The sequence below is a fragment of the Lissotriton helveticus genome, chromosome 1_1 (genome assembly GCF_964261635.1).
Source record: "Lissotriton helveticus chromosome 1_1, aLisHel1.1, whole genome shotgun sequence".
In the NCBI taxonomy this organism is placed as follows: domain Eukaryota; kingdom Metazoa; phylum Chordata; class Amphibia; order Caudata; family Salamandridae; genus Lissotriton; species Lissotriton helveticus.
The window spans coordinates 578,437,943-578,456,379 of NC_136057.1; the positions used below are offsets into that span (position 1 = coordinate 578,437,943).

The following is an 18,437-nucleotide window of genomic DNA, read 5'->3' on the forward strand; positions in this document are numbered from 1 at the left end:
TGAAGCCTTCAAAATGGAGATCCATGCCCATTGTTTCTCTTTCTAATAGCTGTAACATATTAAACCATAAAAGAACAATACATAACCTAAACTCTCAATGCCATCAAGTATCTCCATATATTTTCCATTCTCTCTCAAAGTGTCACTCTCTTCATTCAATTACTCCTGCAGGGATCATCCATCTCATAACTACCACCCTGCTCCATATTTATGGTGCATGATCTTTTGGTGCATGTAGAGGACACCCGACTCAATCTGGACCATTAGAGAGAAATAGATAAGGAATTCATAAAACCTCAAAGGTAATTATCTAGGAAGGATACAAATGCCCAAATGACAGAAAGAATGTTACGAGGAAGCTCCATCAGATACAGACTATGAAGCTTCATTTGGCAAAAATTAGCTTCATGCAAGCAGGACCTATACATTTTCCAATGGTGAAGAAATTGGAAGAAGAGAGATGTCCAGGGGAAGGAGTGTATATGTTCCTTCAACAAGAAAGCAACACATAGGTTGAAAATAAAGCTTCATATGTTAATCTGCTACACTTAAACCAAAAAAGAACCTTTAAATATAGGTATTGCACATTGACAGTAAAAATAAAGCTTGAACTTTAGACATCGGGTAAAAGTACTGAATATGAAGCTGGAAAAAGAAATATCAGGCAAGAGATTGAAACTGGAGCTCGAAAAGTAGACTTTTGGCATTAAAATTGAATGCAAAGCTTGAAAACAGACCCTGTGCATCACATCTCAAAATATTGCCATGAGGCATTTACACAGATATATAACATGCAGTCATTCCACATGACCCAGTTACTAAAGAAAAAACAATATCTGAGAACTTAACGCTGTTAATAGAATTGGAACCAATATTTTCCAAAAACGTTTAAAAAAAAGAAATTGTTTATTAAGAATTTTCTTACAACCCATATGTTGAAATTCATTCTTAATAGAATTTAGGGAGCTGCAAGTTTCAAACATTTGGACTATAACAGCGCAGGGAGTGGCACATCAAGGAAACTTAGTTCCCTGACCCGAACTCCATTTTGCAATTCTAGCTGGTGTGTAGTATAACATATAAAAAGTCTTAACTTAAAAAATTGCGCCTTTAAATTGGTTAACATTAAAACCATTTGAGATAGCCTGAGTGCCTTGGTAAAATCGGTTTTGGAGACCTCGAATTTCACTTACCAGTTTTGATAGACTTTGTCAAGATCATCTTTTACTTCTTTCTTTAATAAATTGTAAATTGCCCCAATACGGACATGATTCTGAGCTATTAAAATTTCCACCAAACCTTTTTTCTCAAAGCCAATAGGCCCACCCCCCTTTCATTGTAAGTAATCCCTTATTTTTAGATATTTAAAAAAAACTCCTTATTGTTAACACCAAATTCTGACTTCAAAACATCAAAGGACACAAAGCCCAAAGGAGAAAAAAAAGGAGCTGAACCTATATACCCCTGCAAGAGCCCAATGTTGCATCTATCCATCCCTGAATAAATCTGGGAGGATCGGGTTGTTCTGAATAGGGGTATAAAATTTCAGTTGTCCGAGGCGCAATGATTTCCGAAGAGCTGCCCATACTTTAAATGCTCCTAAAAGGCACTTGATCTGCACTTTTATAAAAAATATCCTAGTTCTATTGGTCTCCAGACCCCCAGGCCTTCTTTCCAATCAGCAATTCAAATATAGTAGGGGTGGGTTGTGGAGGATCACTCAGACATGATTTCCTGAATAATATACGACTGTATTGCAGCATGGCAGCCCAATAATATAATTTAAGATTAGGGAGGACCCATCCTCCCCTCTCTTGTGGAAGAGACATATATGCAAGCGCTCTTTAGAATAGGCCCAGTTCAGAATAGGCCCACAAAAATCTTGTGAGCATCTTATCAAAGGCTTTTTTCAATTCATTTGGGAACTCCAAAGGGATAGATCTGAAAAAATAAAGTATGTTGGGCAAAAAATCATGTTTATCAAATTACATTGACCAATCATTGTAAGATGAAGGCTGTTCAGCCTTGATACTTCCTTACTAGTCTTTAATAGCAAAGGCTCTAAATTTTGTTTTACAATTTTGTCTACATCTGCAGATATGGATACACCCAAATATAACGCTTAATCAACTACAAGATTATCTGCTACAAAGATCTTATCATTGGTGATAATTTTTTTGGGTTTTTTGTTTAAGGAAAAACCAAAGAACTTCCCAAAACACACGGCTTCTTCTTCGATTGAGCGCCTTCTGGATTAGGCCTCACTACTGCAATATCGTCCGCATAAGCTAAAATTTTACTTTTGAAGCCCTGCAAAATTATTGGTAGATTGCAATATTTTGGGCTAATTTACGAATAAACGGATCGATATATATCGCGAACAAGAGTGAAGAGCATGGGCAACCCCGATGGTTTCCACGAGTAATCAAGACTAGCTCTGACAACACCCAGAGATACAAATGTTGGCTATCGGTTTATAATAAAGAGCTTTAATTCCCTGAATATACCTTTTGACCTTGCCCCTTACATGCATTAACTGCCAGAGAAAGTGCCAGGAGACCCTATCAAGGGCTTTTTCTGCATTTAAAAACATTAGGGCCAAAGGGCCCCCTGACACTTATGCTGCATCAAACAATGCAATGACTCTACTAATGTGATCAGTAGTATCCCTTCCCTCAATAAACTCATGTTGTTGGTCTTCTACCAATTTTGAAAAAATCCGGTCAAGTCGTACAGCCAATACCGTAGAGTATATTTTAGAGTCTCTATTTATTAAGGTGATCGAGCGATATGATCCTAGTTCTTCTGAGGGCCTTTTTTTTTTTAGGAATACTATTATTTTAGCTATGCACCATGAACCCGAGGGGGGAACTCCATTAAATATTTGATTAAACAGCATAGTCATTGGGCCTTGTAATTGTGGTTGAATTCTTTTAATACAATTCTGAGGGGATAGAGTCCACTCCTGCCGCTTTACCCGAGGGAAGATTAGAGATTGCGAGGTATATCGCATCCCATAATAAATCTCCTTCCAGGTAATCTCGCTCATGGGTAGCTAACGTGTTTACAAGTGTTGTTTTAAGAAACTCTGCGGTCTGCGTAGGTCTCTCATTGATATCCTCGGCATATATAAAGTTTGATAATAAGTTTTAAACGCATCCCTGATTTCGTTTGAATCTGAGACCAGTCCATGAACTGGAACCCGCACTTCTCTTATTTCATTGCTCATGCTCTTTAGTCTTGCCCTCACTGCAAGGTGATGCCCAACTTGCTCGCTGCATTCATATGTATTTTCCTTCCAGGCTGTGTATTTTCCGCTGCCCTTTTTATGAAGATTGAGTCTATTGCTGCCCATGCTGTTATTACCCCAAGGTGGGGTTCTTTTACATCCCTTCCTTGCTGCAAAACTTTAATCAAATTTTCCTCAGCTGCAGCTAAGCTATCTTGTTTATCTAATATAATTTATCTCTTGTTTTCCCCCTATTCAGAGAAAACCTAAGCGCCTCTTCCCTCAGGAAGGCCTTGAATGTATCCCAGACCATGTTTATCATGGCACTATCACTATTTTGGCAAAAAAATATTGGGATCTACTCTCTGAAGTGCCTGCAATATTCTTCATTAGTGAGTAGCACACGCTCAAAGCTCCACATACTGTGAGTTTTGCCGCCATGCCTCGAATTTCTAATAACAAATGATTATGACCTGATAGATACTGTACATATTGTTACATTTTACAGGTTGATATGAAGCTATTTGACACAAAGAAATAATCCAGACAGGCATTTGTAGAGTGTGGAGCTGAAAAGTAGGTATAGCCATGCTCTGTCAGATTCACTCTGCCCCAAACATCAATAAGACCATGGTATTTACACATCTCTATTACTGCTTGGTAGACTTTGGGCTTTCTGCCAAGCTATTTTTGTTGACCTCCACAGTCCCAGTTGGCCAGGAGATTAATGTTTAGATCCCCACAAAGCACTACAGACAATGGTCGAGGAGTCAACTCATAGGATAACTGATTTATTGCTGCGGGGTCATCATAAATACTACCATATATTGTGCATAGTGTAAATCTATCCTGCTAGGAGTATGACAAACTACCATAACCCAGCGACCCTGAGTGTCGAACACCTACTTGCGAAACATTTTGCCAATTGCCACGGGCCAAAACAGCAACACCCTTATACGTGCACCTTGTGAGGTCCCATTTATAAGCCTGTAACCCAGTGTGTCTAATACATTCCTTTGAGATGCTTCAATATGAGTTTCTTGCAGACACACAATATCTGCATGCAAGACCTGAAGCCCAAATAAGACTCTAGCCCTTTTTTTATTGTTCAGTCCACAATGGTAATAGAGGCAATACGTATCTTCTGACTATTCCCCATTATCTTGATTTAAAAAGGTTCTTTCACTCATGTCTTTGGCATTATGAAAACAGCTTGCAACACATCGAAGCTTGTTCTCCTTTTTAATCCAGATCCTCGTACTTAAAAATGTACTCTTATGCAGGTGGGGACCCCTTTCCCACACGCAATGGCCAAACTTCCTCCACTCTCCCCACATCCTACATCCAGCCGGGTGGAAGATCCCAACTCCCTTCCTCCAAGACCAACCCCCCACCCTGTGCCCCCTTCCCAATCAATGGGCAATCAGGCCAAGCCTGCGTGATGGCATCTAGGAAATAGAAACTTCAGCCCGACTCGCCTCCCCCTCCACCCTGATTTCCTCACCCAGTATTCCCTGATATTTCCTAATACCCAAACATCCGTGAGGGAAAACTATGTTACTTTTGCCCTCATTCCCACCCACTTTTTGTCGATTCCCACTTTTTCCACCATTTAACTCAATTTCTTTTTTAAATAGGCATTTTTTTTTACTTGAATCAGCTTTTCTCCTATATACATATTTTCCCAACACCCTCCCTCCTTTTCCTTATTTTATTCCCCTCCTTTACTGTGGCCCTCTCATGCTGGTGAAACCCACTCCCAGAAGGAGCAGATTATTACCTAGAATTATAGTTCATGACCCTACCCGGATCTCGTCTAGATAATCCTGGGCCTGAACCTCTGAAAAAAAGCATCAAGTGCGGCGGTGGAATACCACTTTCAATTTGGGAGGATTCAGGAGATGCACTTCAGGACCAAGTTTCTGAAAAGGAGAGAACAGTTGTCTCAGTTGCCATCTCCTATCCACTGTTGGGTAGGGGAAATCAGGATGAGCAAAAAAAGAGATTACCTCGAACTCTCTCTTTGAGTTCAGGTGGGCCAGATCGTGAATGCCCAGCCTTATTAACAAATTACCAAAGTACGCTAGTACCACCCGTGGTTAAGCAGCATTGCTTCTTGGGGGTTAAGGGAAATTGGTGTGCCCTCTGGATTTCTTTTTCCCACTCCCAATTTTCAAGTTCAGGAAAAGCACCCATCAGTATTTTGCTTACATAGCCTCTGGGGTCCGTTCCTTTGACGCCTTCGGGGATTTCCAATATTCTCAGGTTGTTTCCCTCTGCCTATTCTCGTGCTCATCAAGCTTCTATGCCAGGTCTGAGAGTTTAGGGTCCCGAGAGGAGGGCACAGCTTTCAATTTTGCGACCTCAGATTCAATGGTTTCCAATGTGTGCCTCCACCATAGTCATTATTTCTGAGATCTCAGAACACATTTTGTTGATCTTTCCGACGGCACCATGTAATTTCTTTGAAGCTTGGTGAGCCCAATGATTGTCGTTCCGAACCTCCTCCTGCATCTGCTTGATTGTAGCCAGGATGAGAGTGGCTGAAGGCTCGCTCGAGACACTAGATATAGGGCCTATCAAACCTTCTGTTGGATGTGAGAGTTCCCCAGTATTTAGTCCTTCGGTTCTCACCCCTTGCTGGTCTGAAAGTTGTATTGATGAGTATTCCCATCTCAGCCTGGAAGCCTCTTTAGAGGCTAGTACACGTTCTAATTCCTGTCAGGTTATAGTGGCATATGAGAATTAATTAAAGATCATTTTAATTTTGACCCATGTCCAGGATTGTCAAACCAGATTCAGGCATCTTCTGTTGGTGAAGGCTCTCTTGCAACTATTATGGTCTAGAACCTGGATATGGTGGTTAATTCCAACCTGCCATTAACACATTCATAACTCACCACCACCAGAACCTCCCCTCCTGACCACCTCCCACAACTACCACCGAGGCAGCACAAAACAGGACAACAGACCTTCCCAAAATACCATGGCCCCTCAGTCACACAATAGCTGAATGTTGGGAGATGTGACAGCCAACTTTATATGAAGAAAGCAAGTCACCCATTAATAATAATGCAGACAATGCCAAGTGTAACGCTGATGTGCTACACAGACCTCACTATGCAAACCACAAACCTCTCCATGTGGAGATATATTATTGATTCTTGTAGTGTAGTGCACAGTGGACGCAACCATGTTACCTCAGGCAGTGGGGAAGATCTCGGTCATGTAACTGTGTTGTTCCCCCCGGAAGCGGAAACGGAGTGGTCTGATCCAACGTACGCCACTCCAGTGAAGGAATATGAATAAATAGGCCAGGCCCAAGGCGTGGTTCACTTCTGGGAAGACCAACGAGTCTGCCAGAGTGGTGGGCCTCACCCTGGCAAGTGGCTGCCGCGATGACCGCGGGCCTCCTCCACACAGGCCCCCTGCGAACCCAGCGGCACAGCACCGCAGACTTATGTCTGTACCTCACATTTTGTCAAGAAGTGACAAAAAGCATTCCTCGATGTCTATGCTAACTACTGCCTTAGATCTACACTGCGGACAGCAGGGCTCACAATTCAGATGCAGTGGAGATTGCAGATGACGCAGTCCGTTCGCAAGACACGTTGCTCCCAGTGTGGCCCACCGGGACCACGCATCATTGCAGAATGCGCACACGCTGTGTGCCTCAGGTGCTAATAACTCACTGCACCATAAGTCATCTCCATGTAGCCTTATCAAGCCAAGACATTGCTCCCAGTGCGGCCCGCCGGCACCACGTATCATAGCAGGGTGCACACATGCTGAGTGCTCCAGGTGCCACTAAGTGTGCAGCTCAACTCAACGCCACGTGGCTGTGCGCCAATCCTGACCATTGCCTGCGCCCTACACTGGGGTTACACGGTTCACAATTCAAGATTAGTAGCGAAGCAAATTGTGTAAGAGACTATAATGGTAAAGAAGACAAAATGCTCCCAATCTGTGCAGCTCAAGTCAATGTCACCGGCCTGTGAGCCTTTGGTGAATGCTGCCTCCGGTCTACACTGTAGAAGACTGGTGACATGTGGTGCCAACAAACCCTGTTCAACGCAAGCCAAACCCACATGTGTAACTGGTTCGTGAGTCCTGAATGGCAGCGACCCCAACTTCTTGGCAGCGATCATAGCACCAGACTCCCTTCAATCAGTGAGGGATATTTGCATATGGAAGGCCAGCGACACGTGGTGCCACTGAACCTGCACTACGCAGGCCGGTGGGGCCACCAATGTATGCACGTGACTGTGGGCCCTTGCTCACTGCTACCTCAGGCCTACACTGTGGAACACCGGTGACACATTGTGCCACTAACCGTCTTCAACACAAGCCGAACCCACATGTGTATGTGTGTCCTGAGTCGTGAATAGCAGTGACCTTCAACTCCGTGAGACAACTACAGCAGAAGACTCCCTTCAATCAGTGAGGCATATTGCCATATCGAAGGCTGGAGACACGTGCTGCCACTAACTCTTTTAACACAAGCCGATCCACATGTGTAACTGTGTCCTGAGTCCTAAATGGCAGTGACCCCAAGTCCTTGGCAGCGACCACAGCACCTGACTCCCTTCGATCAGTGAGGCATATTTCGATATACAAGGCCGGTGACTCGTAGCCCCACAAACCCTCTTTAACACAAGCCGATTCCACATGTATAACTGTGTCCTGAGTCCTGATTGCAGCGACCCCAACTTCGTGGCAGCGACTACAGCACCTCACTCCCTTCGATTAGTGAGGAGTATTTACAGATTGAAGTCTGCCAACAAGTGGGGTCACCAACGTATGCACATGGCTGTGGGCCCTTCCGCATCGCTACCTCTGTCTTACACTATGGCCAGCAGAGCTCACAATTCAGATAGAGTCCTGATTCCACATGATGCAGTCCAGTAGGCAACACACATTACTTCCAGTGAGGCTGTCCACACCAAGCACCATCACAGGCTCATACAGTCTCAATGCTTCTTGTGCCACTAACTCTATTTAACACAAACCAATCCCTGAACGGCAGTGACCCCAACTTCGTGGCAGCGATCGCAGCACCAGACTCCCTTTAGCCTTATTTGTTGTTCTTTTCTTCAAATCATTTGTGTATATGTATACAGGACTAAGATTTTTCTTTCCCCAACCGCACAGGGACACTTCTGGGCCCAAGAAGGTTGTTGGGGGTATGTTGGTAATGTGGGGAGAGGGAGCGTCAAAGGGGTAGCATTCACAGAAATAACTCTGATATCTTTTCACAAATGCCTCGGACAGATGCCAGCTGACAGACTGAATCACAAATTGTTTTTTCAATACTTATATAGTGTGAGCTATTAACAGTTCGGACCCAGGCTTGCAGAGGGACAGCTGCGGCCCATCCGCTCGACTCCCAGATGCAGTATTACGAGCCCTTCGCGTCATTGTGTCTATCCCTGCCCTATTCCGTCATCCACGCCACTCCGATTACGTTTCCGACATTGACCCCACATAGCTACCTGTCGCAGACGTACTCGCTGTTGGTGTGCAGGTCAGTGGTTTTGTTCTCAACAACTCACGCCCACTCCCTGAGGGCTGGTTTGCACACACACCACACCCATCCGGCACAGGCCATGTGACCACGCAAATATAATAGATTGACAACATCACATCTTTTATTGGCGATGCTGACTAGCTGGCGAACGCTCCACGGGTCTCAACCATAAAGAGTCCATGAAAAGGTGCACAGAAGGTTAGTCGCAACCTCAGCTGTGTGGCCGTCAGTGGCCTACCATCCCCTTGGCGCGGACTTCATATGCATAGGGTTAGTGCCACCCCAAACTCATGTGGCCATCAGGAGCCTACCACCACGTGGCATGAACTTGAGTTCCACAGGCTTAGCCGCACCAAACCCTGAGGTGGTCTCCGCCATTGATGACTCAGGACTCAGCGACATGTCTGAGGTCTGCCGGGCCACAGAGTAGCTGAAGTGGTCTCCACCATTCAGGACTCAGCGACATCTGTCACAATAGCAGGACAGCTAATGTGGTCTCCGCCATTCAGGACTCAGGACTCAGCGACATCTATAAGATCCGCACAGAATCTGATGTAGTCTCCGCCATTCAGGACTCAGGACTCAGCAACACATCTGAGATCGGAGGAGTATCTGATGTGGTCTCCGCCATTCATGACTCAGGACTCAGCAACACATCTGAGATCGGCGGGGTTTTGACGGGCACTGCTGCATGCTCCGCCGGTACCAGGTAATTATTTTCTTATGGATGAGCAAAGGTGACAGTCTCTCTCTCTCTCTCTCTCGCTCTCTCTCTCACACTTCCCTTTCTTCTCTCTCTCTCTCTCTCTCTCTCACTCTCTTCATTCCTTTCCTTCTATATTCCTTTCTTTCCTTCCCTCTCTTTTTCTCTCTGGCTTGTTTTTCCTTATCTGTTTCTCTCTCTCAGTCCTTTGATATGCGCATTACACACACATCCTTATTTTGTGCTTTATTTTTCAGGCTCTGTCGTCGACATCCATGCTCCCCACAGGAGTCTTTCACTTTGTTTTTTTCTATTATGTTTGTTAAATTTTGTTTATTGGTTTATTTTTAAAAATAATAATAGTAAAAAAATAAAATTTAAAAATAGTTTGTGGTTTATAAAAAAATTAAGTTTGCAAAAAAAAATTAGTAACCTTTTCGGTTGTTTTCTTAACTTTTGTGACTCTTTCTTGTTCTTATTACTGTTGTTCGCTAGTATCCACCATGGTGGTAAATTTTGGACCACTTATCGCAGGAATACTAGTGATCTCTGCGGTGTGCACCAACTTCTGAATACTGTGTTAGATTTATCTCAACTTTAGTTGCATTAAAGTGCTGATAATGAAATGCAGAGTAGCCGTGCCCGTGCAAAAAGACACAAAGTGCGATTTATTCTAAATACTAAAATCCTGTAGTGAATTGCACTGAGGTAGTGCCTGCACTTACAGTATACACACAAAATCAATGAAGAAATCCCATTACATTTTGTATTGATTAGGAATAGTGCGTCAGGTGCTGGATCTTGATGGGATACACTGCCCAGTTCGTATATTGTTCTACACAAATGACATCTCAACTTTCACAACTGCAATGCAAAATTAATTCTAGGGATAACCCACGTTAACACAAGGAATTTTACACCTGCTTTCTGCTGGTGTTAAGCAGGAAGACTACCTGCAGCATGAAAGGAAACACAGCCAAGAGCCACACCAGAACAACCACAGGTGCCATAGAGTCAACCAGCATGATACAGGGATACCCAGGAGGGCCACATGACTCATCACAACAACCCCAGGACCACCCATGCCCCCCAAACCCGCATCTGAGCAAGTGTGTCCTTGTGGTCATTGAGTTAACATGATAGACAGGGCCCTGCTACATCACAGTGTGCTGTCTTCAGCAGATGTTACATGTCACCTCAGCGTTGGCAGTGACCCTGGACATGTAGCTACGCACGCATCCTCCTGCAAGCACAACACACGTGTGCTGGTCCGGCGTACACAGGTCAGTGCAGTGGTGTGTCTCTCCGGCAAGGGAAACGGGGTGTCTCGGACATGTCTGTGTGCAGGAAGTGTGGTAAGTGTGTCTCTGTGTTCTGGTGTGGCCTGCCACATGGGCCGCAGCAGATGATGTTGTAAAGTGGCATACACCCCCACCAAACGGCAAACTCTCATGGTGTAGTTCGAATGGTGCAGGACATGCTGGAATAGACATTACAATGCTGTGCCGTACGAGTGCACGGGATACAACAGTGCACCGTACAAAAGTGTGGGGGCTCGTGGGAGGGAAGAGCAGCTGTTTGGCAACGTAACACACAGTGAACCCACCCATGTGCCACGAGCTGAGCATCTCATCCATGATCGCGGTGGCAGACATCCCACAACACCCAAAACCTGCCTTTGTACACATCCTGTATGAATGCAGCGTGGTTTTTACTTCTATGCTCGTTCAGTGGTGTGATGTTGCCGGATTGTGTGACTTATGTGCTTTGTTGGTGTGTTTCATTTTGGCCATTGTTTGTCTATACTTGTGCAGTACTTGATTGTACATGTGTGCCATTGTGCCTATCTCCCCTGTCCCTCACTCCCTGCTTCTTCCTCTTCCTGCTGCTGTTGGTTCTATAATTACGCTCTTTCACACATAAATACATGTAAAGAACAAATTAGAATGCTTCCTTGATTCTTTTACGTTTCAAAACTTCTCTCCATTAGTTACTTTTTGATTTTCCATATAAACAGTTTTTTTCATATTCAATGACACGTCGAACTCAGCAGTGCAACGTATTCTTTCAACACATTTTGTAGAACATTCTACAACACGTGCAGGTTAAAAGATCATCAACTTTTATAAATCTAATGATATGTTTTTTGAAACATTTTCTTAAACATTTAACGGCACGTGCAGGTTAAAAGTTCACGAACGTTTTACGTTTGAACAGTGCCTTCCAAATGCAAGTAGCAGGTGTGGTTAAGTTAAGCAAATTTTATCCTATAATATGTACTCCACTTTCAAACTTCTTTTTCTTAACCAATCACAAAGATGCTTTTCCACAAAACGAATGTGTACCCTACAATGCTTTTCATCTCCCAATTAGGTATCGTTCTGTATCTGAAAAAAAACTAGTTCCGCATCTTCAAACATATTTCTTATTCTACGAAGGAACTGCATGAGCAACAGGCATCTTTGCATACCTTTCAGCCATACCTTCAAAATGCTAGTGTGGATCGTAGGGCATAGCTATGTTTTCTGGTGCAAGAGGTATGCAGAACAGAGATGTATTGACTTCGACGTAGGTTTACAAAATGTGGACATTAAATGGTTTCCACAGAGAGGATTGAAGTGGCACCAATTGTTGCCTTAGGTTAAAACCTGTTTGCATCTCCAACACCCTGACCTCATGATTGTGCACTGTGGTGGAAACGACCTAGGCACATTGACTGGGGTAGGTTCGGAAATGCTTATGAAGGACACCTTTGGACAATTGATGTTACATTTTGCCTCAAACTGTCTTTGTATATTCCAATATATGCCAAAGACAAAAGTGGAAATGGTCAAAACAATTTTGTCCTCAGATTGAAAAATCTAGGAAGAAAGTCAACAAAGCTGTGTTTGCATACCTCAGAGACCACAAAATGCGGTCCATCTACAACAACAACATACATTTTGATATGGCATATATCTACAGAAGTGATGGAGTGCACTTCACAGATCAGGGAAATCAAGTTTTCCTGAAGAACTTGAAGCTGTGCATCCGCACTTATATGTAGTTCCAATTAATGAACTCAAATGCTCTTTTTAGAGCCACCCTATAACTTACAACTTAGGCCTGCTATTTTAGGGCCAGGTAACGGCAACTCCCAGACCCTCGCAAAAATGTATTCTCCACACAGCTGTGCAACAGCGGCTACACCATCTCACTTTGCAACACATAACTCTCGCTTTGATCACCAACTCTGCTCACCCATAGGGGTGAGTAGTTTGCGCTTTACTAATACCGTATTGATTTACCTTCGCACTCCCTATACAATACCACCAAAGCACCATATACAAGTTGGACAGGTGTGGCACAGCACCCAGAGCTCATGACTTCAGAGCATAGCACACAGAGTTGAGGCTCACAGTTTCATCCCCGAGTCCAGCAGCAGCTCAATTTAACAGCATGACACTCTAGGCAATAACTCACTTATTTTCCGTACCCCGCACTTTCAGACCGATAGGGGTCAGTAGTTCCGGGACTTTACCCGAGTCCGTCAGCAACTCAGCTTACGCCCGGAGCACTATAAGACCAGTAGAAGTGAGTAGTTTCCCCATAAACAATACCGAATTGATTTGATAAGCGCAAATTTATCTTCGCACTCCCTGTATAATACCCTCTAAGCACCATACACAAGTTACAATGTTCGAAACAAAAGTTCATCCGAGTAGGTATAAGTACATGCTCACACTACTTCAACAGAAGTGGCACAGCGGCCAGAGCACATGACTTCACAGCATATGACACACAGTTTGGGCTCACGCTTTCATCCCTTAGTCCGCCAGCAGCTCAGCTTAGCACCATAAGACTCTAGACAATATCTCACATATTTTCTGTACCCTTGGACTTTCAGACCAGTACGGGTCAGTAGTTCATCCTAGTAGGTATAAACACATGCTGACACTACTTCCACAAGTGTAGTACAGCGGCCACGGCACATGACTTCACAGCATAAGACACACAATTTGGGCTCACGCTTTAATACCCGACTCCCACACCAGCTCACCTTAGCAGCTTCAAACTATAGGCAATACCTCACTTAATTTCCATAGCCCAGCACTTTCAGACTGGTAGGTATGAGTAATTAGCATTGCACCCCCTGTATAGCACACCCTAAACACCCCACAGTGGTTACAGTGCTCCTACCCTCCTCTTTCTTACTTTTTTCACCCTGTTTTCCCCTTACTCACTTCAAAGTGCACAAGACTCTAGACAATACCTCACATATTTTCTGAACCCCAGGACTTTAAGGCCAGTACGGGTCAGTAGTTCATCCTAGTAGGTATAAACACATGCTGACACTACTTCCACAGCTGTAGTGCAGCGGTCAGGGCACATGACTTCAAGCATAAGACTCACAGTTTGGGGTCAGATAGTAAAAGCCCTTCCTCATACCCTGTATCGACGCCATACGACCACATACATCGATGACTTTTTCCTGATTTGGAAGGGCTCTTCTAGTCAGGCAGAGGAGTTTGTCGATGATCTAAATAAGAACTCCTTGAATCTCAAATTCACATATGAGATAAGTACGACCTCAGTCAATTATTTTGACTTAAAAGTATTTGTCAGAGAGGGAGTCCTTTGCACAGAACTTTATAGAAAGCCTACTGCCGGCAACTCCACCCTCCACGCACGGAGTAACCATCCTCCCAATCTGATTAAAAGTATCCCATATGGGGAACTTCTCCGATTGAGACGCAACTGCACTCATGACTCTGACTTCGAGAAAGCGGCCACACAATGTATATCTAGATTCAAAGTCAGAGGGTATGAGGAAGGGCTTTTACTATCTGCCTATAAGAAAGTTCAAAACATGTCTCGTGTCGATCTTTTAAAGGATCGGGAGGACAACCCAAGCAATGGTAGAGCCTCCATAAAGGGTCAACAAGGACAGTTTCGCATGATCACTGGTTACTCTGAGGATGCACAGAACGTGAGACGTATTTTCAAACGTAACTGGCACATCCTACAGACTGATCCAGTCATAGGTTTGAATATCCCTAAATCACCCCTGATGACCTTCCGAAAAGCGAGGTCCATAAAGGACATCCTGGTGCAGAGTCACCTACCACCTATGATGCCACGCACAGGAAGAATAAGAGACATGAAGGGCTTTTTCCCATGCGGGACATGTAAGGCCTGTGCCACGAGTAAAAGAGTTCTCCAATATACTATCCCTGGTTGTAAGAAACCGAAAAAGATCAGTAAATTCATCTCCTGCCTCACCCCCTTCGTTGTTTATTGTTTGATTTGTCCCTGTGGGCTAAAATACATAGGGAGTACGGTCCACAACGTAAAGATCAGAATTTTGGAACATCAGCGGGCGATAGCAAACAAAGATAAAAACTATCCCGTAGCCCGGCATTTTGCCTTGAAGCACCAAAGCAACAGAGAACTGCTACAATACTATGGTATTGATCATGTTCCAGCTAACCCCAGAGGGGGCAATAGGCTTCAACGACTTAGGAGGCTTGAATCCCGCTACATCATAGACCTACAAACTAAGGTACCGAGGGGGCTAAATAGGAGCGAAGAGTTAACTGTACACCTAGGCTAATGTATAGAGCTTTTTCTGATGAACTGTATTGATTCTGTAGCTGTATATAATCTTCGAAGTCAGAGAATATGAATTTATTTTGCTTCCTTTGTAATGTTTTTTCCTTGCATGTGCGACAGAGGTTCATATTATGCTGTGCTAACTGCATACCTAGTGGTCCACCTATGGTTATTAGGCATTGCCGATACACGGCTTGATGAGTGTCCACATGTGGGGTTTGGGACCCAAATATGGGAACAGTATTGCACTGTTTTGAAAATTGTTTGAATCACTTTATTGAGACTTTGACCCCATTAATATGTGGACCTTTGCCGATCCACGGCAAGATTTGTAACAAACCGGTGTTGTTGACCACAGTATAATAATGTATGAAAACTACAATTGGGGAATACATTGTATGCTTTATTTCTAAAGTCCCTCTGTCGATACATATATTGCTGTATAATGAAATGTTGACTAGGTTAAAATGGCGACCATCACTGCTAAACAAATTGACGAATTGACCCGTCATCGCTGTTGTTGTCTACACGGTGACGCGGAACATTTAAAATGGTGTCTGATCAAACTAACCGATGTAACACTGACGAAGGAGCAATCCGAAACGCGTCTGTTTTTCATACCTGGCTGAAATAAATAACTTTCGATGCACGCTTCCTGAGTGCCTGTATTTCTGTTGGAACTGACGGAATTGGCAGCGCAATATATATATATATATATATATATGTATATATTCACTGAAAAAACCATAGGTTATAGACCATATATAGTTAGGAATTAGCATTTAAAAAGCCTTATTTTACTCACACAAAACCATTGAAATTCCATATATAGTTAGTTGTACTAACTATATATCGCGCACCCGCAATCAACTGCTGATGATGTCACATATTACATCATTCATGACATGGTCAGTGACATCACTGATGACATCTCAAATGACATCACTGATGACATCACTGATGACATCACTGATGATAACATCCAGTGACTGTATGTTTCTGTAAAGTTAAAATATGTCTTATATATTGAAGAATGAGTGGATGTATAAGTGTCTGGATGATGTATTTAGTAGGTGCATGACTGACTGTATAAGTGAGTGATTAAATGTGTCTCACTGAGTGCATGGGTTAGTGACTAAACTGTTTTAAATTGTGCACCATTGTGTCTGTTGTTTTGTAATCTGATGCAATTGTTGATCATTAGCTATATGACTAACTATATGGGTTATTGATTAGTTGGCCAAGTATTTGTATGGGAGACTGAGTGTGTGTGTGGGTGTCTGGGAGGTGTATGACTCTGTGCATAGATGTGTGAGCAGTTGATTCACTAGATGTATGGGTTCAAAAGTGCATGTGGAAACAGCTGTATGGGCGGTTTACTGTGTGCATGAGTGTATTGGTGAGTGAATGGATATCTCAGTGCTACATGTCAAAGTAAGTACATATGTAAAACACAGCACATGTGGTAGTTGACATATATAAATAACTGTGCATTAGAGCCAGTGAATGTCTGAGTGGCTGTATGGATTATTGTGAACTTGTATCAGGGATTGTATAACAGAGTAAATATGTGTTATTATATGTTTCAATAAGTAAGGTGTGTTTAACTATATAGTTGAGGAAATGGAGGTGTGATTGATTCTTTGCAAGACTGATTAGGTGTGTGAGTAACTCCATGGATAAGTGACAGTCTGTGAGTGTCTGTTTACACTGAGTGTATCTAAGGTTATATTAGAGTCTGAAGAGGTTCATCGTATCATCACATGAATGATGTCATGAGTAATGTCAAATGAGATGTCATCAGTGATGTCATCAGTGATGTCATTTGAGATGTCATCAGTGATGTCATCAGTGATGTCACTGACCATGTCATGAATGATGTAATATGTGACATCATCAGCAGTGGATTGCGGGTGCGCGATATATAGTTAGTACAACTAACTATATATGGAATTTCAATGGTTTTGTGTGAGTAAAATAAGGTTTTTTAAATGCTAATTCCTAACTATATATGGTCTATAACCTATGGTTTTTTCAGTGAATTTTCAAGGTTTTGTAAATGCTAATTCCTAACTATATATGGTCTATAACCTATGGTTTTTTCAGTGAATTTCATTGGTTTTTTAAAAGCTAATATCTGTAGCTGTAAAATGCATTCTTCTTTAAATCCAAACATATATTTTATATGTTTATTAATAATTTTTTTTTAATACTTTTTTTTTGTAAGCTCCCGGGGCGCGGACAGGTGAACGCACGGGTAAGCGCAATCTTGCGGCGCGCCCCGGGGCGCGTACTAATACGCGTCCCGGAAGTGCTATTGCCGCGAACGAAAACAACATCGTGACGTATCGCGTAGCCGCCATGCCTTGCGTCATAAGACACGTATCGCGTAGCCGCGAGATGCGTCTTATGACGCACCGCGTAAGCGCACCCGGAAGCGCATACGATCGCGCAACGTAAGCGCCCCGATGCACTTACGATACACGCCCGAGTCGCGCCCCGGGGCGCGTAGCGTAAGCGCGTCAAACCATGTGACTTTAAAATAACACTTTTCATTGGTTCAGAACTTTTTTTTTTCCAAATTGTGTGAAACCCACCCATTTCTTTCACTATTGCTTTGTACTTTGAGAGAGCAAGAGCTGTTCTGTCTACTCTATCTCCTACTTTTCTAATCTCCAGCAATGGCTGCAAGAGAGTCATCCAGCAGTGATTCAGATGGATTTTTAGATGAGGACCCTCCTCAGCAAAAGAAAAAAACCCATTTCATCTGGAAATTTTACGACATCCCTGAAGGACAGAACAAAGTCAACGCTCCCAAAGTAACCTGCAAAATATGTGGGAGTAGTTTATCCAGAGGCAATCCTCTGAAAAAATATAGTTTTGGGAATGCTAATTTGATCAGGCATGTAAAAAGAAGACACCCTAACAACTTTGCCAGGGAGAGTGTCAGAGAGCTGGCACGGAATGTACCAACAGATGGCGGCAGCACCTCCACTGGTGGAGCAACACCTTCGGGACCACCCCGTGGAAGAATGGTCCCTAACATTCAGCCGGTGTTTGCAGGCATCAAATTTTTGTGCACGGAGTGTGACGAACTGCTCTGCTATGGGGAGCAGAGTGTTGAACTCATTGCCCTAAAGAAACAGCAACACCGCTGCTCTGCCAGTCCCTAAATTTTCAAATTTTTTTGCTCCTGTTGAGCAGTTTTGGAATCCCTGTTTTTGTTTTTCCCTTGACAAAAATCCCCAAAAAATATAACATTGTTTTAAAAAGTCTAAAAAAAATATAAAACAACAAAAACAAAAAAAAATATATAAAACAACAAAATCAAAAAAAAAGTTCTTTTCAGAACTACCTCCAATTTATAAAAAGAAGCTTTTTTTTTT

At 43.1% G+C, this 18,437-nt stretch overlaps 1 protein-coding gene across 6 annotated transcripts in view; it reads right to left on the bottom strand.

Moving 5' to 3' along the window:
• Positions 1 to 18,437, bottom strand: part of ABCC9 (ATP binding cassette subfamily C member 9) — a 1,243,587-nt gene that overhangs the window by 536,755 nt on the left and 688,395 nt on the right. The window lies entirely within an intron of this gene.